This window comes from Balaenoptera ricei, chromosome 19 (genome assembly GCF_028023285.1).
Source record: "Balaenoptera ricei isolate mBalRic1 chromosome 19, mBalRic1.hap2, whole genome shotgun sequence".
Classification (NCBI taxonomy): domain Eukaryota; kingdom Metazoa; phylum Chordata; class Mammalia; order Artiodactyla; family Balaenopteridae; genus Balaenoptera; species Balaenoptera ricei.
The window spans coordinates 57,544,094-57,556,886 of NC_082657.1; the positions used below are offsets into that span (position 1 = coordinate 57,544,094).

General features: G+C 38.6%; 1 long non-coding RNA gene across 1 annotated transcript in view; it reads left to right on the plus strand.

Annotated features, from left to right (window-relative positions):
- The window catches only part of LOC132353966 (uncharacterized), a 39,308-nt gene extending 30,566 nt beyond the window's left edge, over window positions 1-8,742 (plus strand). The window contains exon 5 of the long non-coding RNA XR_009499125.1: window positions 8,589-8,742. This is a non-coding gene — a long non-coding RNA (uncharacterized LOC132353966). The remainder of the gene's footprint in view (window positions 1-8,588) is intronic.
- The last annotated feature ends 4,051 nt before the right edge of the window (window positions 8,743-12,793 follow it).

Here is a 12,793-nt window from a genome sequence, read left to right on the forward strand (position 1 = left end):
AAATTGTCAGCAAAAAAGAGGAGGAAAAAATTTTAAATACAAACCTGATTTGTAAAAGAGCTAAAAGGTTTTTGTTTTGTTTGTTTGCTTTTACAAAACTACTAGAAATAATAAGGATGAAAGAAAATGACTGTATATGAAAAGTAGGATATGAGTTTTCAGTGAAAGAAGGTATAAATAATGGAGATGCATTTTTGATACGGGAAAAAAAATTTGTCCTAAAATAAAATGATTGCTCCAGAATAAGAAAAGAAAAAAAGATAGGACAAAAGCTAAATGGATATAGAAAGTTGTAGAAGGTTTGTGGAAAAAGAATCCTGGGAAGGGAATTTTATGTATGATCAAGCTGAATAAGATTGAACAAATTGGTTATAAGGGTTTTTAAATTAACCTTTAAGATCAATAGTGTACTTAGATAAAACCGGAACTTAATTTTCTTTCATCTGCTAAAGAACAAAGTTTCGTTGGACTATTATTGGTCTGCTCCTGATATAAGAAAATCTTATGAAAGATTTTTCCCTACCTTTATAAGTAATCTGCTTAAAAGCAAAGATTTTATGTTTTACCAACTGTGCCTCACACTGTTTACACAGGTCTTTGATTACTTAAGGAAACTAGTCATCTTGATAATAAAAGAGCTAAGTTTTGCTCTACATTTCTGTGGAGCAACCTTCTATGTTTTCCTGTGAAGTCTTTAATTGTTGTTTTGGTCACCTAGATAACTAAGGATAGTTTCACAATGACTTATGATCCTATTTGACCAGGTGTTTTGAAACCTTTTGGTATTTGACAAATACCTCCCCCCCAAAAAAAATCAAGTTGTAAATGAAGTCTTTTTGACCTCCAACTAACTTTGGGATGTTCCAGAGGGCCTCTGGAACATCTCAAAAGATGTGTTCTCTCTCCTTATAAAAGGAGAGATGTTACACTAATTAGGCTTAATTGATTTGTTAAGTTATGTGGGAAACATTGTCAAATAAGTGATGCTAAACCTTTATTAGATTATATTTGTGTGGACCTGTTATTAATATAAGTATTCCAGAATTGTATGAAAGTCCTAGAAATCTGATATGTTCTATTATCACTTGTAATTCTAGTTATTATCTTAAAGTGTTATGTGTCACAGAAATAACCAAATTTCTTCATAAATTGCAATTCTCATCAGATCTTTAACTGTGGCTATTTTAAAGTTATTTGTTCCTTACAGTTATTGTTTTACTCTGATGCTTTTACAAAAGTGTCCTTGCACAAGTGCTTCATCTACAGAGAAATTCATGGAAAGGGCTCTGACAGGTATTCTGGAATAGAGCTTTCTGATAACTTTTCTAATCATACCACTGAACTGGGTAAAAATTTTTGGAACTCTCATGGAGAAACTGATGGCTTCATAAAACTTCCAACAAAAGATTGAAATCAACAAGAATTAGTTACATGGGACTAAATAAACTGAGGAAGATGGTTATAATTTCTTGTATGACTTTTTATTTGAAATTGCTGATTTTTTTAATGTTTTGATTTATCAGATTTAAGAAAGCTTTTTCTCTTAAGCTATCTATGACTTTCAGCAATTTGATAAAATGTACCTTTGTAAACAAAGATGAAGCATTTACTTTTTCTCTCTGCCTGATCCCTTCAATATTCAGAAACTGTCAATGAGTATTTTTCTTTTAATGTCAATACAGTTGTTTGCATGAGTTTAATAAGAAGCTGTTCTCCTTGAAACAGGAAACAATTGGAAATATTGGCTATATTATCAAGTCTTTGACTGGAATGTCATATTTGAGAAAGCTATACATACACTCAGATACGACCAATTTTAAGAAACTGCCTGGAAAAATCACTCTAGTATCTTGCTTACAAGATTCCAGGAAAGTATTCTTTAAAAGAGCTTATGTGGTCACTTACTATTCTTGCTGCATTTGGGTCAATAATCAGGCCCAAATTAATTCAAACAAATGAGTTCTACTATGATTACCTTTGACAAAAGGAGGAATAATTATGGAGAGAAAAATTGTTTGCACGTTTGTAAATATTAGATTCTTGTCCTGTTAATTGTCTTTAAGGTTTTGTTATACATCTGTAAGCTGAACTAGACCCTAAGCTTTTCGGTTTCCTCAGGTATCTGACTACAGATTCCCAAACTAAACAGTTCCCCATTTTCTCACACCTTTCTGTTTTGGAATCAATAAGAAAAAATGCTGCCCTATATCTCCTTGGAAGGGACTATACAAGGTCCTCCTCACTACCCAGATGGCACCCAAGCATCAGAGACTCAAGCCTTAGATACACAGCATATAGCTAAAGAAGGCTCCATCTGATATACAGTCCTATGTGCACTGGGAACCTTCAAATCAAATTTACCGGGAATCGAAGCACATGACCGCTGAATGAGATAGCTCTCTCAATATGACCTTACCAGGCCTGTTTACTTTTTTCCCATGGTTACTTCCTACCCTAGTCTCTCTCCCTCCTTTTCTCAGACAGACAATGCTCTCATTTGTATTTCTCAATCTATTACAAAAGGACACTTATCTAATTGTTGGGTTTGCCACCAGAAACTCCCATCCATTAACAACAGTGGTGACCCTTCAGTCCACCCTGTAATAAATTTTTTCACTTGTCTCAAGTGCTTCCTAATTTCACCCAGCATCCCCTTGATATCAGCTACAAAGTAAAGCTTTTGAAACCTCCCATCGATCCACCCCATTAAGCCTCCACAGCCCCTTAAATGGGAAATACTAAGGGAATATATGACTCTGAGTTTGCCTCCACAGGGAGAGCCTTTCTCCTTTGGGTCAGAATAAGTGCCAATGAACACATGATCAGAAATCTCTTTTTGACAGCAGGAGAGCTGGACGATTCCAGAGCCAAAGCAGTAGCAGCCCAACAACAATCACTTAATTCATTGGCTAAAGTAGTTTTGGACAATTGTGTAGCCCTTGATTACCTACTTGCTGAACAAGAAGGCATTTATACAATAGCAAATACCACAAGTTGCACACGAATAAATACCTCTGGAGAGGTAAAAATTTAATTACACATGATAAAGAAACAAGCACAATACAAATTGGACTAGTCATGTTAATTTTAATTCTGCTTTGCATAATTATTTTTAAGTTCTGTACCTGTTGCCTGTCTATCCTTTGTAGAAATGACATACTCATTAGATTGATGCTAGCTTCACACTTCTGAGATGATCTCCAATGTTTATGACCTTGAAAGGATATAGACTTTAAATGGGAAACAGCTGAAAGTTCTCCCTCCTGTCCCTCCTTGTTACTAAAATGGTTTCACATCACAATGCGCTTTCCCTCAGATGGGAGACATGAAAACCAAGAAAGGTCATTCCTGGCACCAAGGGATAAAACCCACTAAATATGTACAACCTAACTCTTGACAAGCAATGCTTTCCAGGAAAAAGCTTGATAAAAAAGGGAAAATGTGAAAATAAATAAAGGAAAACCTCATTTAAAATGGAGTCAGGAAACCCCTGAAGGGAGAGCTCTCATGCACATACCACTCATTGCAGGCTGCATAACCAGCAGGAAGAAGGAAGATAAGAAGAGTTAACACCTATCCTTCTGAAACTACTCCAAAAAATTGTAGAGGAAGGAACACTTCTGAATATATTTTATGAGGCCACCATCACCCTGATGCCGAAACCAGACACAGATATCTCAAAAAAAAAAAAATTACAGGCCAATATCACTGATGAACAGAGATGCACAAATCCTCAACAAAATACTGGCAAACCGAATGCAACAAGACATTAAAAGGCTCATACACTATGATCAAGTGGGATTTATCCCAGGGATGCAAGGATTTTTCAATATCCACAAATCAATCAATGTGATACACCACATTAACAAACTGAAGAATAAAAACTATATGATGATCTCAATAGAGGCAGAAAAAGCTTTTGATAAAAATTCAACATCCATTTATGATAAAAAAATCTTCAGAGAGTGGGCATAGAGGAAAAATATCCTGACATAATAAAGGTCATATATGACAAACCCATAGCTAACATCATACTCAATGGTGAAAAGCTGAAAACATTTCCTCTAAGATCAGGAACAAGACAAAGTTGCTCAGTCTCACCACTTTTATTCAACATAGTTTTGGAAGACCTAGTCACAGCAATCAGAGGAAAAGAAGAAATAAAAGGAATCTGAATTGGAAAAGAAGTAAAACTGTCACTGTTTGCAGATGCCATGATGCTGTACATAGAAAATTCTAAAGATGCTACCAGAAAACTACTAGAGCTCATCAATGAATTCAGTAAAGTTGCTGGATACAAAATTAATATACAGATATCTGTTGCATTTCTATACAATAATAACAAAATATCAGAAAGAGAAATTAAGGAAACAATCCCATTTACCATAACATCAAAAATAATAAAATATCTAAGAATAAACCTACCTAGGGAGGCAAAAGATCTGTACTCTGAAAACTAAAAGACAATGATGAAAGAAATTGAAGATGACACAAACAGATGGAAAGATATGTCATGTTTTTGGACTGGAAGAGTCAATATTGTTAAAATGACCAAAGTACCCAAGGCAACCTACAGTGCAATCTACAAGGCAATCTACAATGCAATCCCTATCGAATTACCAATGGCATTTTTCACATAACTAAAACAAAAAAATTGAAAATTTATATGGAAACACAAAAGACCCCGAATAGTCAAAAAACTCTTGAGAAAGAAGAACGAAGTTGGAAGAATCAGGCTCCCTGACTTCCAACTATACTACAAAGCTACGGTCATCAAAACAGTGTGGTACTGGCACAAAAACAGACATATAAATCAATGGAACAGGAGAGAAAGCCCACAAATAAACCCATGCACTTACAGTCAATTAATCTATGACAGAGGAGGCAAGACTATACAATGGAGAAAAGACAGTCTCTTCAATAAGTGGTGCTGGGAAAACTGGACAGTGGAATCTAAAATAGGACACAAATGAACATATCCACAAAACAGGAACAAACTTGTGAGAACAGACTTGTGATTACCAAGGGGGAGAGGGGTGGGGGAGGGAAGGATTGGGAGTTTGGGATTAGCAGATGCAAACTATTATATATAGGATGGATAAACAACAAGGTCCTACTGTATAGCACGGGAAACTATATCCAATATCCTGTGATAAACTATAATGGAAAAGAATATGAAAAAGAATATATATATGTATAACTGAATCACTTTGCTGTACATCAGAAATTCACACATTGTAAATCAACTATACTTCAATAAAATTTAAAAAATAAAAATAAAAGATGCCTTCTTCTGTATTTCCTTAGCCCTAGAGTCAAAAGAGACTTTTGCTTTTGAGTGGCAGAACCCTACACGCAATAAAAACAACAATACTGCTGGACAGTCCTGCCCCAAGGTTTCAAAAATTCCCCTACCATCTTTGGGGAAACTTTAGCTAAAGACCTAAAAGAGGTACATCTGGAAGAGGGAGCCCTCCATCAGTATGTAGATGGCATCCTGATCGTCAGCCTTACTAAGGAGGTCTTTGACAAAAATGCTATAACTGCTCTGAAACACCTAGCCCATAAAGGATCTAAGGTGTCCAAGAAAAAGGCTCAAATATCACAGACTTGGGTGACCTACCTAGGCTTCATTCTCACAGAAGGTCAGAGAAGCCTACCCCAGAAAAGAGAAGAAGCCATTTGTAGCCTCACCCCTCCTAAAACTAGAAGACAGCTTAGAGGTTTCTTGGGGATAGCCAGGTTTTGCCATATCTGGATCCCTAAGTATGGTATAAGAGCTAGGCCTCTATATGAAAAGTTGAAAAGGAAGGATGATGATCCTTTTGAATGGAATTCAGAAGGCAAAGGGGCCTTTCAAGAATTCAAAAAGCAATTATTTCAGGCCCCTGCCCTGGTCCTCCCAGATTTAGCTAAACCCTTTGACCTTTACATTCATCAGAGAAGGGGAATCGCCCATGGAATATTAGCTCAAAAACTGGGACCTCTTAACTTGGGTGGTGTCTATTTTTCTAAACAGTTAGCTTGAACCACTAAGGGATGGCCTCCTTGCCTACGAGAAGTAGCTGTTACTACAACCCTGCTAAAGGAGGCTGAAAAGTTAATGTTTGGTCAGCCAGTCACTATATGGACTCCCCACCAGGTTCGAGTAAGTTCTAAGGGAGCAGAAGGCCATCCCCTGGAAGGTCTATTCAAGTTCAGACTATGCTTATAGACAACCCAGTGGCTACAATAAAAATATGTCACATGATAAATCCTGCCACCCTGCTACCCATGGAAACAGAGCCCCTGGAGCATGACTGTATAGAAACCACAGACATGGTCTATTCCAGTTGCCCAAACTAGGAAGCGAGCCTCTCCTGAATGCCAAAGAACAATGGTTCACAGATGGGAGCAGTTTTATGAGAGAGGAAAAAAGGTTGGTGGGATACATAGTGACCTCCCAGACCCAAGTCACAGAGGCAAGAAGCCTAACCCAGGGGACTTCTGCCCAAAAGGCAGAGCTGATAGCCCTCATCTGATCAGAGGTCTCATCTCTGGACCAAGAAAATCTTCAATGTTTACACAGGTTTCTCGGTATGCCTATGCCACCTTACACATATACTGGGTTATTTGGAAGAAAAGAGGTATGCTTACTGAAGAGAATAAACAGGTATAGCATGGCTTAAGCATGGCTTAAGCTTAAGTTTAAGCTCTTAGATGCAGCACAGCAAAAAAAAGGTGGCAGTGATTCATTGTAGGAGTCTCAAAAGGGGGATGCAGAGTTATTAAAGGGAAAAAACAAGGCAGAAGCAACTGCCAAAAAAGTGGCCCTAGAACCAGTCAGTAACTTGTCAACTACCCTCATACCTCGAAGGCTGGATCCATTCAATTATTCCCCAATCTACACAAAGGAAGAATTAGACAAAGCCCCCAAAGGCCATGGATGGCTCGTTAAGAACATGGGCCATGATTCTTCCCCCAAACTGAAGCTTGTCAAACCATCAGGGAAGCTCATCAAGGAACTCAGTATAGGAGGCAAGCCCTTAACAACTGGTTAGCTGAGGTCATCGTAACTCCTGTCATGAAAAGTATAATTAGTTGCATAGTTGAGACGTGCTTCATCTGCATAATGACCAACTCCAACACCAGACCCCCACCCCCACCCCCTCAGAAGCTCTCAGATAAGGCCCATTCAAACCAGAGGGACATATCCTGGAGAAGGTTGGCAGACAGATTTCACCATCATGCTGAGAGTACCAGTCAATTTCAGGTATCTCTTGGTGCTAGTAGACACATTTTCTGGGTGGATAGAAGCACTCCCTGCTAGAACTGAAATGGCAGCTGAAGTGGCTAAGGCATTAAAAGAAGTGGCTAAGCCTTAAAAGAAATAATTTCCAGGTTTGAGCTCCTAGAGTCCCTACAAAATGATAATGGTCCAGCATTTGTGTCTCAAGTGATGAAAGAGATAATGAGTATCCTGGGAATAAAATGGAACTTTCACTCAGCCTGAAGACCCCAAACATCAGGGAACGTAGGGCAATGCAATGAGATCTTCAAATGGGCCTTAGCCAAGCTATGTTAGGAACTTCAAGAAAATTGGATTAAGTTGCTTCCAATTGCCCTAATCTGCATGCAGTTAGCCCCAAGAGATAAGTTAAATCTAAGTGAATTTGAACTCATGTATGGTAGACCCATTCCCCAAGCCTAAGGGACACCTTAACCCCCTTGAGCCCCCTATACCTCAAGTATGCCTACCAGGTAGGTGAAACCATGAAAGCTCTCATAGAATATGGTAACTTAGTGCTGCCTGCACCCACTGACCTGGCCCAACACCCCTTCTGGCCAGGAGACTGGGTGTACCAAAAAAACCTGGAAAACTGGCAGCCCACAATCAGTTCACTCCTAAGTGGAACGGACCACACTTCGCGATCCTAACCACCCATTCTGCCCTGGAATTGCAGGGGATTATTCCATGGGCACATCACACTCAAGTGAAGGGGGCCCCTGAGCCCCAAACTCCAGAGTGACAACGTGGGGCAATGGACTCCCTTGACTACTCATGTGAACCTCTCTCTGGCCTGAAGCTTCTTTTCCAAAAAACAACAAAAGTGTCACCAGAGATATTCAGTCCTTGGCAGTGAGCCTCAACATCAGGGCATACTTTTGCCTACAGGCAAAAGATCTAGATACCCTCATTTTTAAGAAAAATTTGACATATGACCATTATTCTCTTGCTAGTATTTGGGCTATGTGTCTTAAATTGTCTGGTGTCCTTTGTCTCCAAAAGGTTAGACAAATGGTAGTCCCTCAGGGGTAAGAACAGTTAGGGCTGAGGCCTGGTGACAATCAAACATATCTAAAAGTAGCTGGAGAGAAGTTCTGCTTCTCTACCCGAGGTTATGAGGACGCCCCAGATCAGCAAGAAGCAGATACAGACGACAGACTTCGCTCCCTCAGAGCTCCTCAAGAATGAGGAGCAGGACAAAAGACACAGGAGGGACTTTTCACCAACAAAGCCCATTAAAATTCCTGGGAAATAAAAATAGAATCTGGGTAATAAAATCTAACCTTTTTTTTTTTTTCCTTTTCCTTTGTGCTTCATCCAGTTTTACTTGCTCATAGGGGGCCACATGCGGAGGCCTCACACCTGGCACCTCAGACAGGGTTCCTAGTGTGAAACGACTATGCTGACACGTCAGCTCAGGCCGGGACCTTGTACAGAAGTGCTGAGCACAGCACGGCAATTCAAGATGGAGGTGGCAGGCCACGTCAGAGACGCCGTGCTGGCACCGCCACGTGGAATGTGAGCAGTGCAGCGGTGCCCATCAGGAGAGAACTCCGCTCCCTCCTCTCCCCTCTGACAAGAACCCTGTAAAGCAGCCTGCTCACAGCCTTTCGGGGAGAGTGTGTCCTCTAGAGCTCAGGCTTGCACCTCTCCACTCTTTGATCAAAGAATAAAGCTTTCCTTCTGAACCAAACTCTTTCTCATTCTATTGGTTCTAAAGACACCAAGCAGGAGGACACTTTTTGGGGCCTGACTCAAAAGGGTTGGTAACAATCGCACTTATTTGCTCTTGCACTTATACCATCACCATGAGAAGAACATGGCTGGGCTAGCAGCCTGATCTCTCCCGGTATGGATGGATCCTCCTCGGAATAAAGACATGTGGAATGAGACATGTGGATGAAAGAGACATCCAGGATCACCCTAGATCAGGTGACCTAAGCCAGCTGTAAGTATGAAAATTATCTTAACCAAAATCATCAGAGCTGCCCAGCTGAGTTCAGACTAGATCAGTAGACTCTCCACCTATCAGCAGAGGCATGAAAAATGACTATTTAATGTTGTATGCCACTGAGATTTTGAGGTGATTTGTTATAAAGCAAAAGCTAATGAGTTCAGCAACGTTTAATGACCAAAATTAGTGGAGTAACATCTACAGCATTCTCATGGGAATAAAGAAATTAATATCCAAGCTATTTGTCTTTTACATAAAATCACTACAGACAAATTGCCTGAACATGCAATATCAAAGAGAATATTGTTAATATGAGACTTCTAAGAAAAGACAAAAGGAGTATTTCTTGTCATTCAAGTAAAACTTTGGAAATTTTAGCAAAATAAATGCCACAGGTTATTTAATATATTTAATTAAAGATCCTAGGTTCTCTTTTAGTTTTTTAAGGAACCTCCATACTGTTTTCCACAGTAGTTGTATCAATTTACATTCCCACCAACAGTGCAGGAGGGTTCCTTTTTTACCACACCCTTTCCAACATTTATTGTTTCTAGATTTTTTGATAATAGCTATTCTGATCAGTGTGAGGTGATACTTCATTGTAGTTTTGATTTGCATTTCTCTAATGATTAGTGATGTTGAGCATCTTTTCATGTGCCTCTTGTCCATCTGTATGTCTTTCTTGGTGAAATGTCTATTTAGGTCTTCCTCCCACTTTTTAACTGGATTGTTTGTTTTTTTGATATTGAGTACCATGAGCTGTTTGTATATTTTGGAGATTAATCCTTTATCTGTTGTCTCATTTGTAAATATTTTCTCCCATTCTGAGGGTTGTCTTTTTATCTTGTTTATGGTTTCCTTTGCCGTGCAAAAGCTTTTAAGTTCAAGTCCCATTCCAAATGTAGAATAGTTGGCTGGTGGGAAGCAGCAGCATAGCACAGGGAGATCGGCTCAGTGCTTTGCGATGACCTAGAGGGGTGGGATAGGGATGATGGGAGGGAGAGGTCCAAGGGGGAGGGGATATGGGGACATGTGTATGCATATGGCTGATTCGCTTTGTTGTGCAACAGAAACTAACACAGTATTGTGAAGCAATTATACTCCAATAAAGATCTATTTAAAAAAAAAAGATCTTAGGTTCTAAAACCAAAATGGGATAGGATGAAAGAATGAAATGCATACATTACAAACACTGACAATGTGGAAATGATATGTCTAAAAGAAAGAGGGAGAAAAATAAGAAAAATATATAGGAAAAAATAAAAATGCTTAATGCATGTCTCATTTATAATAACTGAGTCAAAGCTGACAAAACAAGTAGTAGAAATCTAAACTTATTCAAGAATACAGAAGTAAACTCTAAGAAATATAATACTAGCGGCAAAAATTAGGAGACGAAGCTAATTTTATTTTTCTTGTAGCAAGGATCTGATAGCTACTGTAAATAAAAAGGAAGAAAGTAGATATATAAAATCCTAAGTCTAAAGTTATGGAAGACATCTCTCTTGCCCTGTCTCACACTTTCTGAGCCTATATTTTACTCTAATTATTGCTATGACAACTAGTTTAATGCCGTTGTAACCAGATAGGGCCTTTTCCTCAGTTTTACAACTATTTCTTTCTTTCTGTTCCAGCACTGTCTCTGAAATCTACAGTTGTGTTGTGATTTTTTGTTAAACTAACATTTATTAAGTAGAACCCTGAGGTGGTGGAGGGTGAGCCAAGTTTCAATACAAGGGAAAGTAAAATAGAGAAGGTTATTACTCACAGGTCCTGGAGGAGGTCCATGGCCTCAAAGGACCACACAGAAGGTAAAGGCAGGGTGCCGACAGAGAGCTAGCAGCTGTACCTAAGGCACACATCTTTATTAGGATCCCTATTAGGTGGAGTGATTTGGAGTTTTCTGACTAAGAGTGAATTGGTTAATTCAAGCCCCAAAGAGTGGGGTTTTGGTAAGCTCAGTGGGGGTCTTTTTTTTTTTTTTAAGTATCTGTTGGGTGTTTTCAAGAACGTTCAGAAAGGAACATTGACAGTTACTTGTGTTTTAATTCACATTCATGTTTTAAACTTAAACTAGATATTCTTGTAGATCTTTTTATCTCAAATCTATTTTGTGAGTGAGGGTCTTCTTTAAGGGGTGCACAAGAGGAAGGAGTCAGAAGGCAGGAGAGACTGTTTATCACCAGGTGTGCTGGGGAACTCACATCAGGAATTTACATTTACTTATGGCTCTGCCAACTGTGATCTAGGGAATGTGGGAAAGTCCCACATTCCCATTCAAGGCCCCTGCATTACTCTTGGCCACACAGAGTGGACGCCAAGGCAACAATATTATAGAGTAGTTTAACTAAACTCTAAACAGGTTGGGACTCCTGAGAAGTCACAGGACTCTCACTCATTGAAAATCTGGAAGTGTTCAGAGGTTAACAGTTAGCACACCCGGAAGCAACTGCTTGACCAGTAGGGTTTGAGTGTTACTAGATGTATCTTCAGAACACCCTGGAGGAACTGAGCATCACTGCCCATTGCTGTGTGTATTCTTCCCGTCACTCCTTGTTTCACTCTTCCCAAACCCCCACTCTTGTTCCCTAGGATCAATTTCCAAAACAAACCTGCATGGGAAGCCCTTGTTTTATATGCCAATTTCTGATGGGAATCTAGGCTTAAAAAAATCAAAAGATAAGCACTAAAACAAATATATAAATATGAAAATTTTGTGATTATATAGGGAAAAATGTGACAGTTGCTGTTTATGCTACTGTGGTTTGTTACCTACTTTTGTAATTGAAGGAAATGCTAAATTTAAGGTCAAGGTTAAGAAAAACTAAAAATATTTTACTCCCATCCAATTTCATGGACTCACTGAATTCCATCTGTGGAACGCTAAGTTAAAAACTCCTGGTATAATAACTATTTGATTTTCATAACAAACCAACTCATGAGTTGATATAAACTTTAATACTATTAAAGAACTTAACATTGCTCACTCTAAGGCAATTTTTATTATGTAGGTAATTTTTAAAGGACTCTGGTTCATCTTTTTAATAACATTGATCATATATACAAAGTGCATCTACGTATTTTCTTAAGTATATACGACTTTGAAATTTACATAGGACAGGTTTTGCTGTTCATTATTTACAGAGGGAGGAAAAGGCAGCAAATGAATTCAACACTTGTCTAAAATGACTTGTCTAATAAGTGCAGGAAGCTGGCATAGACCCAGGTTAGCAGAAAAATTCCTTGCCATAGGTGGGTACAGCACGCTATGGCGTTTTCATATCTGGTATAATATCCTAGATAACCCACTTAACTATATATACTCTTTGAACCTTATTTACAAATTGAAGATGATATAATCCTTTTACAAAATCATGTTGTAAAGATTAAATGAAAAAAATCATTTATCAGAGTGTTTTTATTTATGCAAGACTTCTGAGAGTATAGAGGTGGTCACTGTTTGAAAGAAAAGATTTTATTGGTGAGATGAGAAACCTTTACATGAAGCAAATGGAGGACTGGAATTTGTATAGACACTGAATGTGAAAAATGTGAATAGCTCATTAAATAGC